Source organism: Lissotriton vulgaris, chromosome 11, assembly GCF_964263255.1.
Source record: "Lissotriton vulgaris chromosome 11, aLisVul1.2, whole genome shotgun sequence".
NCBI lineage: Eukaryota > Metazoa > Chordata > Amphibia > Caudata > Salamandridae > Lissotriton > Lissotriton vulgaris.
In genome coordinates, this window is record NC_141699.1 from 1079565225 (window position 1) to 1079586460 (window position 21236).

At 44.5% G+C, this 21236-nt stretch overlaps 1 protein-coding gene across 1 annotated transcript in view; it reads right to left on the minus strand.

Annotated features, from left to right (window-relative positions):
• The window catches only part of DIS3L2 (DIS3 like 3'-5' exoribonuclease 2), a 799214-nt gene that overhangs the window by 422543 nt on the left and 355435 nt on the right, over positions 1-21236 (minus strand). The gene's annotated exons all lie outside the window — the stretch shown is intronic.

Consider the following 21236-nt stretch of genomic DNA (forward strand, 5'->3'; position numbering starts at 1 on the left):
TACATATATGGCGCACTCACACAGGGCCAGCTTTTGGGCATTGTGACTGGTGCAGTCGCATTGGGCGCTGACCTGTGATGGGGGTGCTGTGACCTCAGGGTGGCGCTGTGTTTAGCAATATCTTATGATGGGAGAGATATGCGACACTTTTGCAGGTGGGAGGGAGAGAACCCAAAGAGGCGGTCATGGGATGTGGGGGCATCAAAAGTGATCGTCGCAAAGGGTGCCATCAGCGCTAAAGCTGGCCCTACACCCACACACACACGCATACTAGACATGCACACAGGATGCAAGGGAAAAGTTCTCAGTGTTCACAAAGCACTCAAACTTTACAGAAGAGAGGTCAGTAAATGGAACCCTGTCTTACAGAGCAAAAGGTCTGGTCACACTAAAGAGTCAGAAAATACCATCCACTGCCACCACCGCTTTCTAGTGCACCCTGAGCAACGACAGTAGTCCAATGCCCACTAGGTGGGCATTTCGAGCGCACCCTTCTATTTTACATTACACATTTCCAGAGACAGGCATTGTCTTCTGTGCACAAGTGAGTTCAGTGTGATACCAGGGTCAAATTAAAAGTCAGGATACCACATTCACATGCAGGAAGGCACAATGGCCGGGGTACACGTCTGTCTCCGTAACCAGAGAGCAGCCTGTTTCAAAAAAACATCTTGTGAAGTTGAAATGGATAAAATACTGATTTTATTAAGACTGTAAAAACATAATTCAGAGAAAAGTAGCCTCACTTTTTTTGATTTAAAATTAGTGGGCACAATTACCTTAATTATAAATGATAATTTATAACCGATGCAAACCGAGCATATGTGTAGGCTCTAGCCAAAGAGTTCTCAATGGCTGTTCCCTCTTGAAACTGGGAGAACCATGATTAAGTTTGCTAATAAGGCAGAAAATAATTCCCACTGCATCTCACGTGGGTTAGTTGCTCTATTATCAAAAAGGTTTGTCTTGTCTGCTTTAAGCTTCAACAATGTCACCCCAGGGTTTAGAATGAATTTGGCTTCAGCTCTGTCAAAGAAACACAATAGATGCGTGTTCCACCCATGCACTGACAGCCCTTTGCACCTTTCCTTTAGCACTCTACAGCATCCTATGTGGGCACTGATAAACGAGGACAACAAGAGCAACCCCTTTTATTCTACAGCACTTACATACTGCACGCTGAGCTACTTCTCGGTTTGCTTTAGTCTTTAGCTGTTCAGGCGAAGGGAACAGAACAAATGACTTCTATATAAATGGATCTAAGACAGAACGGCAGGGATAATTGTGACACAAAAGAAGATCAGCAGTTCTGAAAGGAACAAAACAAAACTTACTGGCAAGCATCTTCACTGAAGTAGGCAAGGAAAGGGCAAAGGCAGCAGAAGACCTGCCTGACAACTCATTTAATAAGACGTAAAGATGAGTAGACCAAAAATAATGATCATCTCAGAATGTGCCAGAAAGTCCAAGGTCAATTCCTAAAATCAGATGAAATAAGTCTGAGGGTATCCATTTGGCTAAATTTGGGCTTCACACTTCAAAAAAGTCATTTATAAGAAGGTAGAACAAGTAATCGCCTGTAACAGGGCAAAGCCATTTTTGTATATTCACAATCAATTCAGATCTTTACTTGGTGAAGCAGCAGATACAACTACAGGCACCAAAGAGTGCACAGCTCCTAAACAAAAAAAGGATCTGGCAACAAAAATAAACGACAGGTGCTGGCTGGGTGGATCACGATATTAATAGAACATATGAGCCACTCTTTCAGAAGACTGTTTTAATACCAATTAAAGTTGCTCTCAGTCTGCTTAATATGTATACCCCCTGTAGCCTTCAAATTATACATGATTGGAGACACAAAGTTTACTTAGGGAGCAGTTACATTTCTGGAAAAACATTTAACATGTGATTATACCCAATTTTTACTTTGCAATTTCATTTATATGTTTTATATTTGAGGCTATGCTAACTTGTTATTGAACATGTGAAAGTTGTGCGTATTACCCATCTTTACCTCCCAGTCAGGTGTGCATTATACGCATTCCACTACATAAAAACCATGAGAAATACAATTTCTGACCTTTTAAATCTTGGTTTAAGGCCTCAAGGACTTGAAATGCTATAAATAAAGATAGCCACTTGCTGTTCAGCAGGTTGGCCTCGATACCAAGTGAAATAAAACAACTAAAGGCAAGGATAAAAAAGTACTCCTGAGCAGGCTGACACACTGAACATAATCTAAAAGTGCTCACAGAAAATCCATATTGACCAAGCAATTACTTGCGTCCGAGACACAGAAAGTGTCTCACCTGTAACAACAGACTTGCAGCATGTGGCTAGGACAGGTTCACATGCTGTACATTATTCTGTGATTTAGTAGCTACCTTTGGAAAAGTATCAAAATAAAATATTTTTGTGGTGACTATAGATGGAGTCTAGACGAATGATGATGACACTGGCCCTAAGAACACAGAGCTACTTCACTTAATCATGGTCTACCTCAGATTGAATAAATCCATCAAATTGATTCAGACAAAAACAAATGTGGTCAAATGGTCAAAATTGGTGCAGTTAGATTAATGATTCCTAAAGAGTCACGGCCAGGAAGAAGGTGAGAAGCCGAGTACCTCATCGGCCAGGGCTAGCACCGACATTAGGTAACATTTACAAATGATCTACCACAAAAAGTCCACAGCATGCTCTCAAATGTGCTAAAGAAACATCTAAAGGCAGTGAACATTACAGAAGATGAATAACAAAGATCCAGAAACAGGAAAGCCGGATTGCTGCCAAGTGAGTGACTTAACTACGACAACTTAAGTCATGCACACGGACCATGACAACGTAATCCCCCAACTGCAGCATGTGTAGATGAATGCTGGTTGTTATGAGACACACGGAGGTCTAATACTAGACCATGTACAACAAATAAGGTACAACAGAAAAACAGGACAGCATTAGGTACACTAGTAAAATCATCAGTTTTGGACATGACAATATAAAACAAGCACTGGCAAAACAAATAGTTTGGCCTTTAGTATGATGATAGCACAGGGGCAGCAGCAATTCAAGTTTCCCTCAACACAAAAAAGGTGCCACATGTCCAACAGTGGTGCAAGCGCTTCACACCGTACCGGCCTCAGTTTCAAGAGCAGCAGTGAAGCAAGAGTCCGTCAGATAAAGGAGCAACATGCCCTACCGTAGGGCAAGCTTCCCTCACACAGAAACAACAAATGCAGCATGGGTAGCAATAGTGCAAGTTTCCTACAGATAGAATATGTACAGCCTGGCTGGAGAAAAATAACTTTCACTCACACAAGAAGTTCATGTTTCGTTACACACAAACATGCGCACAGAACTGGCAGAACGTGGGTGGAGGTGGCGCACTAATGTACAGGTATTTTTGTATTTCACTGCGTCACAGACATATATTATTCCCAAGACAACGCCTTCATCTTACAACCCACTTTAGTCCTGGCAGGCCCTCAGATATCCTTTACCTGCTGGCAAGCACACAACCCTGAACCACCTCAAGATTTGGGGCTCCATAATTTCAAAACCAAAAACCGGAATAGGCCACTGACAAAGAAAGAAATACTGGCCAGTGATCACCAGCACTGAAGGGCTGCAATGGGAGCCTGCAAAGACATAGAAGACGGACTCACCACAAGCGACAAGAATGGCAGTAGTTTCAGCGGCATGGGGGAGTTTGCACCTTTTTTTGCATGTTGTGGATACATCTAAAAATGGCTAGTTGATGAAATAACCTGTGCCTGATTCCAATGCACATGATTCTGACAAAAGAGATCCATTATTCACATCACTGCAGACCTCTGCAAGGTGGAACTGTGCATGCCACCATTGTAGAGTGGTCTCCAAGATGGAGCTATGCATTACACCATTTGAGTGCGCTTTACAAGGCAGAGCCATGTGCATCATACCACTGTAGTGTACTCCACAAGGCAGAGCTGTGCATAACATCGCTCTACAATGTTCCCCAAGATAAATCTGTGCCTTGCCCCACTGTAGGGTGCTCTCAAAGACAGAGCTTTGCATCACACAATGGAGGAGTTCTCGCCAAGGCAGAAATTTGCGATGGGTATGCCCAGACATGGGTCCCGTGCTCACTGTGTCACTGGAAATAAGCTATACGTGTCTGATGAGCCCACAATAAGTGTGAAACTGGTCCGAGGTTGCTTGTTTTCCAGATCAGGGAGGACCTGGCCTGGCAGTTCAGGCTGTACTGTTTCAATTGGAGCAGGGTCATGGTTAAATTGCATATGGCTGGTTCCAAACTGAGGTGGCATGGTGGGTGAAAAACGATGGAATGAGATGCAGCCCACGCAATTGCCAGTGGCTGAGATTATTGAAGCATTCCATCCATCACCTTGTTGTTGCAGAGCTTTGCACCACTCCACTGCAGTATTACCTGCACCGCTCCATGGTATGGCCATGGCAGGTGATGGCGAGGCAGCAGCCTTCTAGCATGGGGATAGAGGGCTGGCAGCAGTCAGTTTCACTGATGTAGATTCAATGACTGAAGTGAAAGACACAGCATGGTGAGAAAGCAACAAAGAGAAGATGCCTGCTCCAGATGTCTGCTTCCGCCTCTCTCCCAGCACAATCTGATGTAACTAGAGAAAGCCATTCCACGTAGGCCCTTCTCAACCCCTCCAACCAATTCTAAATGTTAATGTAAACACTGAATTGGTAACCTGGATAAGGGGCGCACAGCTATGAGTATGGCAATGTTAAGGTTCAGAAATATTATCAGCGACTGCTGCTAGGCAGAAAAGGAAGGTTACCAAGCTTCCTTAAGTATCCTGGACTAGTCCAAGATGTAAACTAATTCTAGATTCCTGCCGAGCAATCTAATTCAACTTCATGTATTCAGAAGAAATCACAGTATGATATTACATCAAAAAATTATTAGATCACTGGTATAAGAGCAAAAGTCCCAATTCTCATCCAGTGAACATTCAGACACCCGAGTCTTGAAATACGTCAGGTCCAAGTTTAATTTCCAAGTTTCAAAGGTTAATCCAAATCGTCCTTAATTCAATCAAAAAGTCTATTCGATTCCAAAGTTTATTCCAATTATTCCACAAAGTTCAAAGAACATCCACTGCAGCCAACACGTGTTTCGTTGGGCATTTATCTCATGCCAACCAACTTCCTCAGGGCTGCAAGCCAAATTAATAAGACATATAAGCTAATATGAAAACAAGTATCAACATTGTTATTGGTATATAAAGATAGATGTTATACTATTATAAAAATCACCACCTAGGTGAGTAAGAAAGCATAGTGCCCTTATTATAGTGACAGGTATTATCCAAAATAACTACGTGTGGATCCCGGTGTCACATCTAAGACAACAGCTTAACAGTCAGGTATTCGCCAAATTCATGTCAGTAATACAAGAAGAAAATAGTATCTTTTTTACCTAAACCATGAGCCAGTATTCTCCAATCTTAAGATCCTTTCAGCAAAAGTTTATACAAAGACTTTACAATATCTAGAAATAACACAGGAAAACTCTTAGTTCTGTCACCACTATATGTATTATTGAATCAATCATTTAGATCACCTTCCCAGAGTTATACAATCTTTAAATTAGTAGTAATAAATATATGATGAAGAACTGGTACCTCTGCACTTCTTCACTCCCACGTTGTATTTATGTGATAATAGTGTAATTGTTCCTCTGCGAATCTATCACGAAAGAATTCCAAATGTCAGACTCCTACTGCTAAATATAAACAAATGAGATCCATTTGTTTAACATAATCTCTCCTTACCTATATCTTCATGTGTAAGCGTCTAAATCTCTGGTCCCGCAATGTCCGTTTTTATTTCAGTTATTATTTTCGGGTCTATAAATAAAAAACCACACTATCAGGGGTCCGCTCTGGTTATTGATATATGAAAGCGCTCTAAGTTTAAAACTAACCGAACAACTCTTACCTATAACCCGGCTTCGGTTACAGCGTGTATCTCCGCCTGTTACCTGGTATCGGCGTGCAACATAAGCGCCATCTTGTTTAAGTACGTAAGTTTCTTGCGCAGGAAACGAAAAACAACACCGGCTAATTTACCGCCATCTTGGCGTGGTTAGTGGGTCTATGCAGAGGATCCAGTTCTATCCTTAAATGTTATTCGATCGTAATCATTTCCACATATCGGCAATAATACCTGTGGTCTAGAATTAATGAACATAAACGTACAGTAATTTCATTGTAAATCAAACCCGTCACGGTATCGTACATTATAACAATGTAAGACTTTTCCGTTATTAGATGGCAACGGACCTTATTGATTCCTGATTCTAAGAACAAGTTATATAAATAGTTATTATCCATTGCATATTTCCCAAAGGAAAATGCGCCATCATTACCAAAACGATGTATTTGCCTGATGAAATGCGTCGCCATCTTGGAGTTGGTTTAGAGCCTCGTGAATTCCACTGCTTCTAATTAACACGAACCCATATCAGTATCATTAATCCCACGGGAAGTTTCACCCCTAAGGTTTATATTAAACTGCAATATCCATATCCCTATTCCAGATTGTAAGTACAACCAAAAAGTAAGAGCGTGAGTATTATACACTTCAATTAGTTAATATAAGTGATAAAAGCTAGTAACAGTGCATGTATTATCTTATAAGTTGAGTGGTGACAGGACATCCAGCGTCCCGTGTCATTCCTATAGTAATCATTAGAATAATTTTGTGGACACAATTAATAATTGTTAAAGAAAGACAAAGATGATAGAGTAGTGACATCTGCATTTGAAGTGTCCTATTAGCATTACATCAGTTATTGGTCATTTGTATCAAAGATACATAGGAAAGCCAAACCATATACAGTATAGGTCTTACAGTCCTGTTACATAATTAGTCTCCCAAGAAGTACTGTAGTTCGGTATCCATATTAAGCCCTTCTTCCACAGCCCGAAGTACCATAATCCAACGTGCCTCTCTGCGTCTAAGCTTAAGTACTCTGTCTCCTCCACGTTTACCAAGAGTTACTTGTTCTATACCATGATAGGAAAATCTATGATTCCCAATATCATTTCTATTCTGAATAGAGTGCGACGCTATAGGGTACCTTGTGTCACCATTCTTTAGTGCCCGATAGTGTTCAACCATGCGGTCTTTAAGTCTCCTGACTGTACTCCCCACATAAATCTTGCCACAAAGGCAGGCAATAACATAAATCACAAAGGTAGATTCACAGTTAATAAAAGAGTCTATGTGGTGGGTACCTGTATCATTATACTCAAATGTTACAACTTTTCTCCTTGCCCACCAGCATGAGCTACAATTGCCACAGTAATGAAAACCTTTTGGACGGGCACGTAACCATTCACTCTGATCCAAATATGTTATCGGTTTTGGGTAGCTCGGGCTTACAATGTTTGCAATAGTCATTCCTTTTCTAAAGGTAATACTAGGTCTCTCCGTCAGATAAGGTTTCAGATCTTTATCAGTGTACAGGATATGCCAATACTTCCTCATAATACTGAAGATTTTATTGCTTCCAACACCAAAATTTGTAATCATTCTGATAGTTTGTTTATTTTCTTCAGTATTACTCTTGTCTTTAGATTTCAGTGTCACATCTCGTGTAAGCTTCTGCACCCTGTTAATAGCTTTATTAACAATATTACTTGCATAGCCTCTATTTTTAAACCTTAACTTCATGTCCTTGACATTCACATCAAAATCTATGTCTTTGGAGCAGTTTCTTCTCGCTCTGATCATTTCCCCATAGGGGATTGAATTGATTTGGCTCTTGGGGTGGCAACTATCCGCTCGTAAAAGTGCATTGCAGCTAGTTTCTTTACGAAACATGCGACTGGATAGTTTGTTTTCATCCACAAATAGTTCAATATCTAGGAAAGTCAAATTCTTTTTATCATAATGTGTAGTAAACGACATATTAAGGTCGTTAGTACTAACGACCTTAATATGTCGTTTACTACACATTATGATAAAAAGAATTTGACTTTCCTAGATATTGAACTATTTGTGGATGAAAACAAACTATCCAGTCGCATGTTTCGTAAAGAAACTAGCTGCAATGCACTTTTACGAGCGGATAGTTGCCACCCCAAGAGCCAAATCAATTCAATCCCCTATGGGGAAATGATCAGAGCGAGAAGAAACTGCTCCAAAGACATAGATTTTGATGTGAATGTCAAGGACATGAAGTTAAGGTTTAAAAATAGAGGCTATGCAAGTAATATTGTTAATAAAGCTATTAACAGGGTGCAGAAGCTTACACGAGATGTGACACTGAAATCTAAAGACAAGAGTAATACTGAAGAAAATAAACAAACTATCAGAATGATTACAAATTTTGGTGTTGGAAGCAATAAAATCTTCAGTATTATGAGGAAGTATTGGCATATCCTGTACACTGATAAAGATCTGAAACCTTATCTGACGGAGAGACCTAGTATTACCTTTAGAAAAGGAATGACTATTGCAAACATTGTAAGCCCGAGCTACCCAAAACCGATAACATATTTGGATCAGAGTGAATGGTTACGTGCCCGTCCAAAAGGTTTTCATTACTGTGGCAATTGTAGCTCATGCTGGTGGGCAAGGAGAAAAGTTGTAACATTTGAGTATAATGATACAGGTACCCACCACATAGACTCTTTTATTAACTGTGAATCTACCTTTGTGATTTATGTTATTGCCTGCCTTTGTGGCAAGATTTATGTGGGGAGTACAGTCAGGAGACTTAAAGACCGCATGGTTGAACACTATCGGGCACTAAAGAATGGTGACACAAGGTACCCTATAGCGTCGCACTCTATTCAGAATAGAAATGATATTGGGAATCATAGATTTTCCTATCATGGTATAGAACAAGTAACTCTTGGTAAACGTGGAGGAGACAGAGTACTTAAGCTTAGACGCAGAGAGGCACGTTGGATTATGGTACTTCGGGCTGTGGAAGAAGGGCTTAATATGGATACCGAACTACAGTACTTCTTGGGAGACTAATTATGTAACAGGACTGTAAGACCTATACTGTATATGGTTTGGCTTTCCTATGTATCTTTGATACAAATGACCAATAACTGATGTAATGCTAATAGGACACTTCAAATGCAGATGTCACTACTCTATCATCTTTGTCTTTCTTTAACAATTATTAATTGTGTCCACAAAATTATTCTAATGATTACTATAGGAATGACACGGGACGCTGGATGTCCTGTCACCACTCAACTTATAAGATAATACATGCACTGTTACTAGCTTTTATCACTTATATTAACTAATTGAAGTGTATAATACTCACGCTCTTACTTTTTGGTTGTACTTACAATCTGGAATAGGGATATGGATATTGCAGTTTAATATAAACCTTAGGGGTGAAACTTCCCGTGGGATTAATGATACTGATATGGGTTCGTGTTAATTAGAAGCAGTGGAATTCACGAGGCTCTAAACCAACTCCAAGATGGCGACGCATTTCATCAGGCAAATACATCGTTTTGGTAATGATGGCGCATTTTCCTTTGGGAAATATGCAATGGATAATAACTATTTATATAACTTGTTCTTAGAATCAGGAATCAATAAGGTCCGTTGCCATCTAATAACGGAAAAGTCTTACATTGTTATAATGTACGATACCGTGACGGGTTTGATTTACAATGAAATTACTGTACGTTTATGTTCATTAATTCTAGACCACAGGTATTATTGCCGATATGTGGAAATGATTACGATCGAATAACATTTAAGGATAGAACTGGATCCTCTGCATAGACCCACTAACCACGCCAAGATGGCGGTAAATTAGCCGGTGTTGTTTTTCGTTTCCTGCGCAAGAAACTTACGTACTTAAACAAGATGGCGCTTATGTTGCACGCCGATACCAGGTAACAGGCGGAGATACACGCTGTAACCGAAGCCGGGTTATAGGTAAGAGTTGTTCGGTTAGTTTTAAACTTAGAGCGCTTTCATATATCAATAACCAGAGCGGACCCCTGATAGTGTGGTTTTTTATTTATAGACCCGAAAATAATAACTGAAATAAAAACGGACATTGCGGGACCAGAGATTTAGACGCTTACACATGAAGATATAGGTAAGGAGAGATTATGTTAAACAAATGGATCTCATTTGTTTATATTTAGCAGTAGGAGTCTGACATTTGGAATTCTTTCGTGATAGATTCGCAGAGGAACAATTACACTATTATCACATAAATACAACGTGGGAGTGAAGAAGTGCAGAGGTACCAGTTCTTCATCATATATTTATTACTACTAATTTAAAGATTGTATAACTCTGGGAAGGTGATCTAAATGATTGATTCAATAATACATATAGTGGTGACAGAACTAAGAGTTTTCCTGTGTTATTTCTAGATATTGTAAAGTCTTTGTATAAACTTTTGCTGAAAGGATCTTAAGATTGGAGAATACTGGCTCATGGTTTAGGTAAAAAAGATACTATTTTCTTCTTGTATTACTGACATGAATTTGGCGAATACCTGACTGTTAAGCTGTTGTCTTAGATGTGACACCGGGATCCACACGTAGTTATTTTGGATAATACCTGTCACTATAATAAGGGCACTATGCTTTCTTACTCACCTAGGTGGTGATTTTTATAATAGTATAACATCTATCTTTATATACCAATAACAATGTTGATACTTGTTTTCATATTAGCTTATATGTCTTATTAATTTGGCTTGCAGCCCTGAGGAAGTTGGTTGGCATGAGATAAATGCCCAACGAAACACGTGTTGGCTGCAGTGGATGTTCTTTGAACTTTGTGGAATAATTGGAATAAACTTTGGAATCGAATAGACTTTTTGATTGAATTAAGGACGATTTGGATTAACCTTTGAAACTTGGAAATTAAACTTGGACCTGACGTATTTCAAGACTCGGGTGTCTGAATGTTCACTGGATGAGAATTGGGACTTTTGCTCTTATACCAGTGATCTAATAATTTTTTGATGTAATATCATACTGTGATTTCTTCTGAATACATGAAGTTGAATTAGATTGCTCGGCAGGAATCTAGAATCAATTCTAAATGTTCATCCTATTATAATGGGCAACAAGCGTATCCCTGAGCCATGCTTGCACCCATGTGCTCTGCCGCAGGGATTCAGGGCCAGATGTAGGTAGGCATTTACCGGTCGGTAACGGCCGAATTCGGCCGTTACCGACCGGTAAATGCAATTTGAGATGTAGGGCCCTGTATTTTACAGAATCGGTAAATGTACCGATCGGTACATTTACCGATTCTGTAAAATACCGAATCGGTATTTTTTCCGATTCGGTAAAATGGATATGTAGGTGGGACTCTTCTGAGTCCCACAAGCATTACAGAATCGGTATTTTACCATCAAATACTATTTGATGGTAAAATAACGATTCTGGTGTGCATGCACATGTGTGCATGCACACCTGTGCCATATGACAGGCAGACCTGCCCTTAGGGCAGGTATGCCTGCCACATGGCCCCCGAAGCTTTTTTGGGGGTGCTAGAGGGTGTCAAAGTGACACCCCCTGCACCCTTGTCAGAATCGGTATTTACCTATTCGGTAAATACCGAATCGGTAAAGCCTATTGGTTCCTATGGGCTTTGAAGCCCATAGGAATCAATAGGCTTTACCGATTCGGTATTTACCGAATCGGTAAATACCGAATTTTACCGATTCGGTAAAAGGGAACATCTGGATTCCCTACATACCAACCCCTCACATTTACCGAATCTCAATTACCGAATCGGTAAAATTCGGTAATTTTCGGTAATTAAGATTCGGTAAATGTTACTTACCTACATCTGGCCCTCAGTCTTCAATATGGAGCCGCTGTGTTAATCATACTGTGCTGGCTGGATCTCTCCAGTATGTAGTATTGGGTTTCAAGCAATTACACCAAAATCAACGTACATTTGAGACGGAAAACACAAGTAAAGGCCATCCTTTTCTAGGGAAGAAAGGCTGGCGATATGATTTGAAATTGAATATGGAAGCAAAATGGAGGCAATCCATTGTATACATATTCATGCAGAGGTAATCAAAAAGGTAAGTTTTATTGCAGAAAATAAAAACATAATATAATAATATTATTAAACCTTATTACAGCACTAGATTGGATGTATTTCCATGTAGGTGACAGAATACAAGCATATTCACTCCAAACTAGTCTAATGAGAGCAAGTGTATGCCAGAGGTTTGAGACAGCGGAGAGACCATGATAAAAGAAGTCCCTTGCTTGCCAAGGGGACTGGCGCTGGCATACGGTTGAACTCAATGAAGGCACCACTCATTCTCTCTCAATATCCTTCCCAAGGCCTTGGGAGACCGCTGAAGAGCACAGCTGTCCATTGAATGGAAGGCACAAAGTGGCTATCAAAGGAAGGTTAGTTCTCTCAAAGCACCAGATTGTGTGTGAGGCACTTTCAAGCCTCCCACTTGTCCTCTCAGAAGGGTCATGAGTTGGTAGGGGCACTTCCAAGGTCCAAGATGTCCCATTACTGCATCTGTGAAACCAAACCCTCCAATACACATTAAATCAGAGAAGACCCTAAACTTTCGAAAGAGCGGCGTCTTTGGTCTGTCCAATTGTGGGGGAACTGATCAAAGTCACATGTTGGGGCCTCTGAAAGGCTATATTAAGTGAAACGTGTAGACTCTAATGAAGAATGCTAGATGGAGATGTAGGAAGATGGATATCTGACTATGGTTACCCCCCAACTTTTTGCCTGGTGTTTAGCTGGTTTTTGACATAGTTGGCCTGGGATCCTGCTAATCAGGGCCCCAGGCTAATTGCTCTCTCCTTAAAATGGACTCCATGTACCCTAGGTACATACAGAATTGGAACTGGTTCACCTTATAGGCCCCTGTAACAGTGTACTCCAGGTACCCAGGGCATAGGTGTATCCCATACCATATACTCTTAAGTGCATTATAATCCTCGCGGTTATATGCTAACTTGGTTTGGCTTTATCAAAACATGTTGAGTAAGGTGTCATACGATTTGGAATAATATTCCCTCGACAGTCCTGTCGACGGGGATAGCATTCCACCCTTCTAGAGGGACACGACATGTACATAACCTGAACCCAGGTTAAAGTTAACCAGAGCCTCAGCATCACAAAATGGATGCTGCCACCACAGACACAAGTCTGACCTCCTGCTGCTGAGAGTCCTTCCAGCGAGGGAGGCTTGGACAAAGGGTTTCCTGCCTTGGGAGGTGCGAGCACCACCCCAGACAGGATTTTGTGTATTGGGTAGGACAGGGCTGAATAGATTGAGACATGCCTGGGGCACACAAGGTGTCCCCGTGCATAAGCCAGTCCAAACCGGTGCTGGGGCTTTCCAGCCCCAGTCCTGGTGCGGAGCTGGACAAAGGAAAGGGGGTGTAACCACCCCCCTTCCTGGTCCCACCCAGAGGAGGGACCTAGCAGGTGATCCACCCCTCAGATTGGGAATAAGAGTGGGAGCAGTGCCATAGCACCTCAGATCATCCTGAAATCAACTTGAAACTAAGAAGACGACTGGACTTCGACATTCTGCTGCACAGAAGACTGAAGAGCATCTCCCTTGTGGCCTAGAAGTGGCCACCCTGTGAACACAGGCACAATCCAGCAACTCGACGTCTGCTTTGCCGCCGCCTCCTGCCGGAGCCCAAGCCCAGAGCCCGACGAGACCCAGACTCCCAGACAGCTCAGACATCTCAGAGCACGATCCACAGTCCCTGCAAAGAAAAAACCCGTGGAGGCTCCGAGAGATGTGGGACCAGACATCTCGAAAGACCCCCGAGAAGCTGACGGCGCAGCACCCGAGGCACCCTTGACGCTGTGCTTTGGGGTTTGAGAAGACCCACAACTGAGCAGCATTTGCACCGAAGGACAGCCCCCCAGCATCTCCACGATCTGTGTGGGGCCCTTTTGCATTGTGCCACTCGACGCGCCATCCAGGCCACTTGCCACGTGGCTAGCGGCCATCTTGGCGACGAAACCTACAATTTACACTGCGGGTCTGGTTGCTCCAGACTTGCCCTCGCTCCTGTAAAAAGGAGCACCCGCTCTGACCTGCTGGTCCGAGTGATAAGCTTTCTTCACTTCCTGCGTGGCTTGCATTAGCCAAGGCCTGTTTGCTCCAATCAAGTTGCCGACACCGCCATCAGCTAGAGCCTTCGTGGGCCAGCTCGTGATCGACTCCTGGATGTCCTCGACCTCTTTGTGTCGACGTGGCTGAGGAGACAAGCTGCACCTCATCGCCTGTTTGCACCCGATATCGCCTGGTTCAATCCTGGTTCCACGGTAGTCACTGGCTAGTGACTTTGAACATTGTCCCCTCTGCTTTCAGGTCTTCACCACTTCAGATCCACCCTTGGATCCACCGGAACTCTTCTCGTCTCGGCGCCTGCAGCATCTTCAGCTCCAAGCACCATCGACCTGCGTGACGAAACCTGACACTACTTTGCACCTGTGCACCCGCTTCCTGTGGGTGAGGTATCTCAGCAACGCCGGTGTTCTCACACTGGTACACACCTCTAGTGTCTAGGTCTTAAGTTTCATCCTGCTAGGTTAAGCGGAAGGTTCCTTAAACACTAACTTTGTATCTTTTACGCACCATTGACATTGCATTGGTGTATGTGTGCACTTTAAGCACTGCACCCCAGTCCCGCGGGCCTTTCCCGACTTCTTCACTGTTAGTCCCGAACAGCTCCAGCGATTCCCCAGGCCCTAGGCCTACTTCCTTTCAGCTAGGTGGTTCTTATACCACTATTTTAGTATATGGTTTAGGTGGCCCCAAGGGCTCATCCATATTGTGCAACTTTTGTGTATTTAAACTGTGTTTTGTTTTAACGCATTTGCTTCTGTGCACATAAAGAGTATAGGGGATTTGTAGTAAATAAATATATATATATTTTCAATATATATCTGTGTGGTGTCCTTTCATTTGGTATTCAAGGGGATTGTGTATGGTAAAACAGCTTGCTTCACATGCTTATACAGAGTTTAGCCTAAGACTGCTTTGCCCATGCTACCTCTAGGATAGCTGGTCTATAAGGTTGACTTACAACCAATCATCATAAGGGTTGCTTGGTATGGTGCAAGGTGATCACTAGAAATAGTGAGCATCATATACCAGGCCAACTTCTCACAAGAGAGGCGACTTTTCTGCTATGACAGAGGAACATCTGACCCCCTCCCCTCCCCCCACCGTCCAGCAGATTAAAAAGAAATAAAAACAAACCGATATTAAACTCTAGTTTATTATCGTTTTAGTTTGTTTCCCGGAATCTTGCGGGCGGTGCCAGAGCGTATAACAGACACCGCAGGGACTTGTATGCACTTTTGAACAAGTTACTTATCTTCAGTAATGCATTTTCTGGTAGAGACAATTTCTAGCTGAAGATTCCTTACGTTAAAATTTCCCAGGCGTCAGGCTGGATTTAGAATCTTTTGCTTGAGCAATACTCCTTGCATGCACCGTCGGGTGGCTCCATTCGGCTTTGCGAGATTAGTTTGACGTCATTAGATTCGGTTATGGCATTGCGGTCACTTATATAGCCGCCACCCAGGCGTGTGGACGTCAGTACTTTTCACTTTTCCACAACAGAAGCGCAGGGCCATGAAGTGACTGATGTAAGTATGTGCCAAAACTAGTGCCCTGCAAAAATGAGTAACTCTAGCCCTAAGAAGTAAGTCCACAGAGCGGTGAGGCATGGGTGGGTCTGCAAGGAATCTGCAGCTAGATATGGTCTCTACCAGAAAATGCGTTACCAATGGTAAGTAACTTGATCATCTGATAGAGACTTCAAGCTGCAGATTCCATACCTTAGAATAGATACCCAAATCATACCCTCTTTGCGGTGGGCTGCAGACAAATTCCTAACACTAGAAAGTCCTGCAGGACCAAACAGGCAAAACGCCATGCGGACCAGACTGTCCAGACAGTAGTTTGGCAAACGTGTGCAAAGACGCCCACGTTGCAGCCTGGCAGATGCCTAGGACTTGGACACCCTGGGCAAAGGCTGTAGTCACAGCCTTTCCCCTGGTGGAATGAGCTCTTAATACCTTGGGGGGCTACTTCTTAGCCAGGGTATACCAGATCTTAATGCAGAGAATGACCCAGCGAGGGATGGTCCTTTTCTGCACTGCCCGACCTTTCTTAGCTGCCACGTACCCCACAAAGTGAAGGTCGTCCACCAGGAACTCTTTGGTGCTATCAAAGTAGAACATCAATACTCTTTTTAAGACCAGATTATGGAGATGCTCCTCTTCTTTAGAGTAATGCAGGGGAGCAAAAAGATGGGCAGTATGATAGCTTGACCCAGAAGGAATGAGGTCACCACCTTTGTAACAAGCAAAGCCCCACGTTTTCTGCAAAAGTCCTCATGTTGGGGGGGCTTACATGATATCACCTGCAACTCACAAATCCTCCGGGCAGATGTTACCGCCACCAGAAAGGCTGTCTTGAAGGTAAGTAGCCAGAGGGGACATTTGTGTAAAGCTCGAAGGGAGAACACATAAGAAAAGTGAGGGACAAATTAAGGTCACACTGTGACGTCACAAAGGGCGTGGGTGGAATCAAGTGACCCAGCCCTTTCAAGAGTCTACTTACAATTGGAAACTTAGAGAGAGGGTAGGTCTGGCAGCCACAAAACATGCAGATAGAGCAGAAGATAACCCTTGAGAGTACCCAAAGCAGAGCCCTGCTGGGCAAGGGTCAGAATGAAAAGAAGAACAGTAGAAAGAGGTCAACAGACCTTTCTGTACAATATGATACAAACTTTTGCCAAAAGCAGGAGTGTACCATCTCTATGGAGGGACGCCTGGCCACCATAATAACTTTGCATACTTCGGGAGGAAGGTCAAAAGCCATCAACCGCTGTCACTCAATCTCCACGCATGGAGTCAGAGTTGACCGGTTCGGGTGGAGGACCCTCGTGCTTGCTGCTGCAACAGAAGATCCACTGAAGGGGCAGCCTGATCGGAGGAACAATGGCCATTTTCAGAAGCTCTGGACACCAAATTCTGCTTACCTAGTCCGGAGCCATATGTATGACTTGGGCCTGGATTTTCTTCAGAACTCTGGGCAAAAGTGGTATGGGTGGAGAGGCGCACAACAGGCCTGAGCTCCGCTCGCAACAAAAAGAGTCTCTGATCGATAGCAGCCTTGGAAACTCATTGCGCAATACTGCTGACATTGCGTGTTCTCTTCGGAGGCGAACAGATCTAACCAAGGTTCTCCTCACTGCTGAAAGAGACCTTTGGCCACATCCAACTGGCGACGCAATTTGTGGCCCACTAGGCATCGATGGCTGAGTTTGTTGGCCCTGGCGTTCAGAGAACCTGTCGGGTGTTGCACCACCAAGGTGATGCCCAGCTGTTCCAGCCATGTCCAGAGACGTAGGGCCTCTTGACAAAAGGTCTTCAACCCCACCCTGCCCTGCTTGTTGCAGTTCCACATAGCAGTAGTGTTGCCCAAAAACAGCTGCACTAACTTCCCCTTGACTGAGGGAAGAAATGCTTTCAATGCCAATCGATCACTCAAAGCTCCAACAAACTGAAGTGTTCCCTGATCTCCACCGCTCCAAGGTGGCCGTGCCATCCCAGAAGTGACGCATCCATAACCACTGTGTGAATCGGTTGAGGAAGGGAGTGGAGGTCTGCCTTTGACCCAATCACGATTCATCAACCACCACTGCAAATCTCTTGCATTTCCCTCCGAGATCTGGACTATGTCGTTGAGATTAACCCGATGCTGTGCCCACTGGAACTTCAAGTCCCACTGTAGAGCCTGCATACGCCACCTGGCATGTTTTACCAACAGGATGCAGGAGGCCATGATGCCCAACATGCTCAGAGTCAGTCTCACCGAAATCCAGGATAGAGGCTGAAATAACGGAATCATAACCGGACCATCCTGGACTCGCTGCTCAGGTGGATAGCCCCGAAACTGCACTGTGTCCAGAACAGCTCTGATGAAAGAAGCATCTGAGACGGAGTCAGGTGTGACTTTGGCACGTTTACAGAGAACCCCAACAAACGCAGGAGGTTTGCCATATTCTGAAGGTGTAAGACAACAGCCTGGGATAAGGACACCTTCAACAGCCAGTCGTCGAAGTAGGGAAAGACTGAAAATACTAATCTGCGCAGATGAGCTGCAAGCACTGCCATCACCTTGATGAACACCCAAGGGGCACTGGTAAGGTGGAAGGGGAGCACGGTAAACTGGAAGGGCTCGTGGATTACCTTGAACAGCAGGTACCGCCTGTGGCCCGGCAGGATGGGAATGTGAAAATACACATCCTGCAGGTCAAACACTACCATCCAGTCTTCCTGGTGAAGGGCAGACAAGACCTGGGCTAGAGTGAGCAACTTCTCTTTCTAGAGGAAGAGATTGACCGAAGATCTAAAATGGGCCGTAATCCTTTGTTCTTCCTAGGAATCAGAAAGTAGCGGGAATAACAGCCACTGCCTACTTCTGAAACCAGGACAATCTCTATGGCAGCCTTGGCCAGGAGAGCTGTAACTTCCTCGTGGAGCAATTTTAAATGATGCTCTACCAGCCGATCTTGAATTGGCGTACAGGAGGAGGAAAAGAAAGGAAATGTAGAGAATAGCCCCCCTCAATGATCTGCAAGACCCACTTGTGTTTGTGATTTAATGGACCCCCGGTGGGGAAGAAGATGATGGATTCTCCCTCCCACTGAAGTGGCGTGGTCGTGCAGAGTCAGACTAGGAGTGCTTGGAGGCTGCAGCTGCCAAGGGCAGGGTGGCTGATGACTTCTGGTTTCCATTACTAGGACGGAATGAGCCACGTCCACGTACCCGCACAACTTGGAAAGTCTGCACACAACAGTGGCTGGGATAGGACTGGCACAGCTGGAACCCCATTCCGTGGCCACAAAATGGACGAAAGCTAGACTGGTCACGAGGTGTTGAAGATAGGCCCAAGGATCTGGCCATATCACGAGAATCCTTGAATGGTCTGGGGCAGAGTGAGTCTTCTCACCAAACAGACAGGAACCATGAAAGGACATGTCCAACAAATTAGCCTGCACATCCCACAAGAAGCCAGACGTTCTAAGCTAGGCATGGCAAGGTAACGGACTATGAAATCGTTCTGCCCAGCTAATCAGCCATGTCAAGTCTACCCCTGATGGTGAATTTTGCTGCATTTCTCCCTTTCTTAACTGCCCGAGAGAGCACAGCCCGGGCCTCCTCCGGGACTTGTGGCAGCCTTCTACTTAAGGGAATGGGAGAAATGGCGCAATAAGCATGTGGTATTCACCGACCGCAATGCCAGGCTGGAGGAAGAAAACATCTTCCCAAGTGATTCCAACCTCTGGGATTCCCTGTCAGGAGGGTCGGAAGGGAACGTGCCCTAGGAGGTAGAAGCCTTCACCACCAAGCTTTCAGGGGTGGGGTGTTGGCTAAGCAACTTTGGCTCACCCGGGCCAGGCGATGGCGGCGGCAAGTGTCCTATTCACAGGAGCCCCTGTGCTAGGCCTGGACCTCATGCCTAGTAGGACATCAGTAAGCTCTCCATTGAAGGCCAATAGGGATTCAGAGGTAGATGCTGCAAGCTGAAGCACTTTGGTCAGAAGATTAGTCCTGATCTGCACAGAGGGCAACTCCAGTCCAAGGACCTCAACTGCCCTTCTTACCACCATGGCTTATGCAGCCATTTCCTCCATAGTAACAGTTGGCAGAGAGAGCATGCCAGCACCTAGGGATGTGTCCAATCCACTGGCCTCCTCAAGTTCCTCATACTAGTCCATCTGCTCTGCAGACATTTCTTGGTGTTCAAAAGGCTCCATAGACCCCTCCTAGTCATCTCCCATGCCTGAAACGTCATGAAAATGCTCAGACAACATAGAACCCAGGGGTTCTACCGGTGCCGGAATCAGTGTCGAGCTACGCTGATCCAAATGTGTTGTCGGGATAAGGATGGGGCTGGCACCACCGGTGGGCACCGACTGTGTTGTAGCCACCAGCTTCAGGTCCGACGCCGGGGAAGGTCGCATTGGCACGACTGCCGCCATCCCGGATCCCTAAGGCTCAACTGGCGCCGGAGCAGACAACGTTAAATCAGATGGACCCTCTCCCGATCCCTTGAGGCCCTGCGCTCATCAGAGGGGTCAACCTGCTCAAATACGTGGCGCATGGCCTCGTAAAACTCTTTCAATTGAGCGGGGGTCATTCTGGCTCCTGGAAACTGGGAAAAGTGTGAAGTCGACCCTGGCACCAGCTACGCAGAACCGTGACTAGAGCATCAGTGCTTCTTACCTCTTTCGTCGACGGATACCAGCTGAGGTGAGATGAAGTCCGCTTAGACTTCTTTTTGTGCCTTTTCCCAGAGTGTCCTGAGGACCTCGAGTGGGAGGAAGAGGACTTGGGGCTCTGGGAGCGGTCCAGTGACCTCCTCTTCTTCGATCAGGATCGTCACGGAGTCTCGCAGGATAGAGTCGACTTCCAGGCCGCAAGGCACTTCAAAGTCTGCTCCCGCAAGTCCTTTAGAGCCATGGCCCAACAGTCCGAGCAGGACTTAGAGTAGTGATCAGGCTCGAGACACCAAAGACGGCCGAGGTGGGGGATCCGTAACCGACATGGTGCAGTTGACAGGTGCCAGACAGTTTAAAACCGGTCTTCCTCAAAAACATCGCTCAACACACAATAGAACAAATCTTGAAGACAAAAAAAGTAAAAAAACTTGTCAAAACTTGACAGATTGGTAGCTCTTCCCAGATCTGTGCTTAACAAGTGTGGAAAGAAAAGAACTGATGCCCACGTGCCTGGGTGGCACCTATATAGGTAACAGCAACGCCATTAATGATGCAGACAACTTCATGTGGAGCCAAATGGAGCACAAGGGGTATTGCTCGAGCAAATTTTCTAGATCCTGCCGGACTCCTTGGAAATTCTATGGTAAGGAATCTGAAGATAGAAGTCTATCAGATCTCAGGCCGGCCAAACCACCATGCGCACTGAAGCGGTCTCCAACCCAGCTGAGTTGCTAGGTTGGAGACAGAAAGCACAGGCTTTCAGTCTCACTGGGAGTTCAAATCATCGGCTCACAGCCCAATCCTGAAGCTGCTCTCATGTATGAGAGCAGCTTCAGGATTGGCCACAGGAGAGTCTGGGAGCCTGTGCCTGCAGTGGAGTTACGAGAGGAGCAGTAGACCGGCTATGCAGCGGGCAAGTTCTTTTTCCCC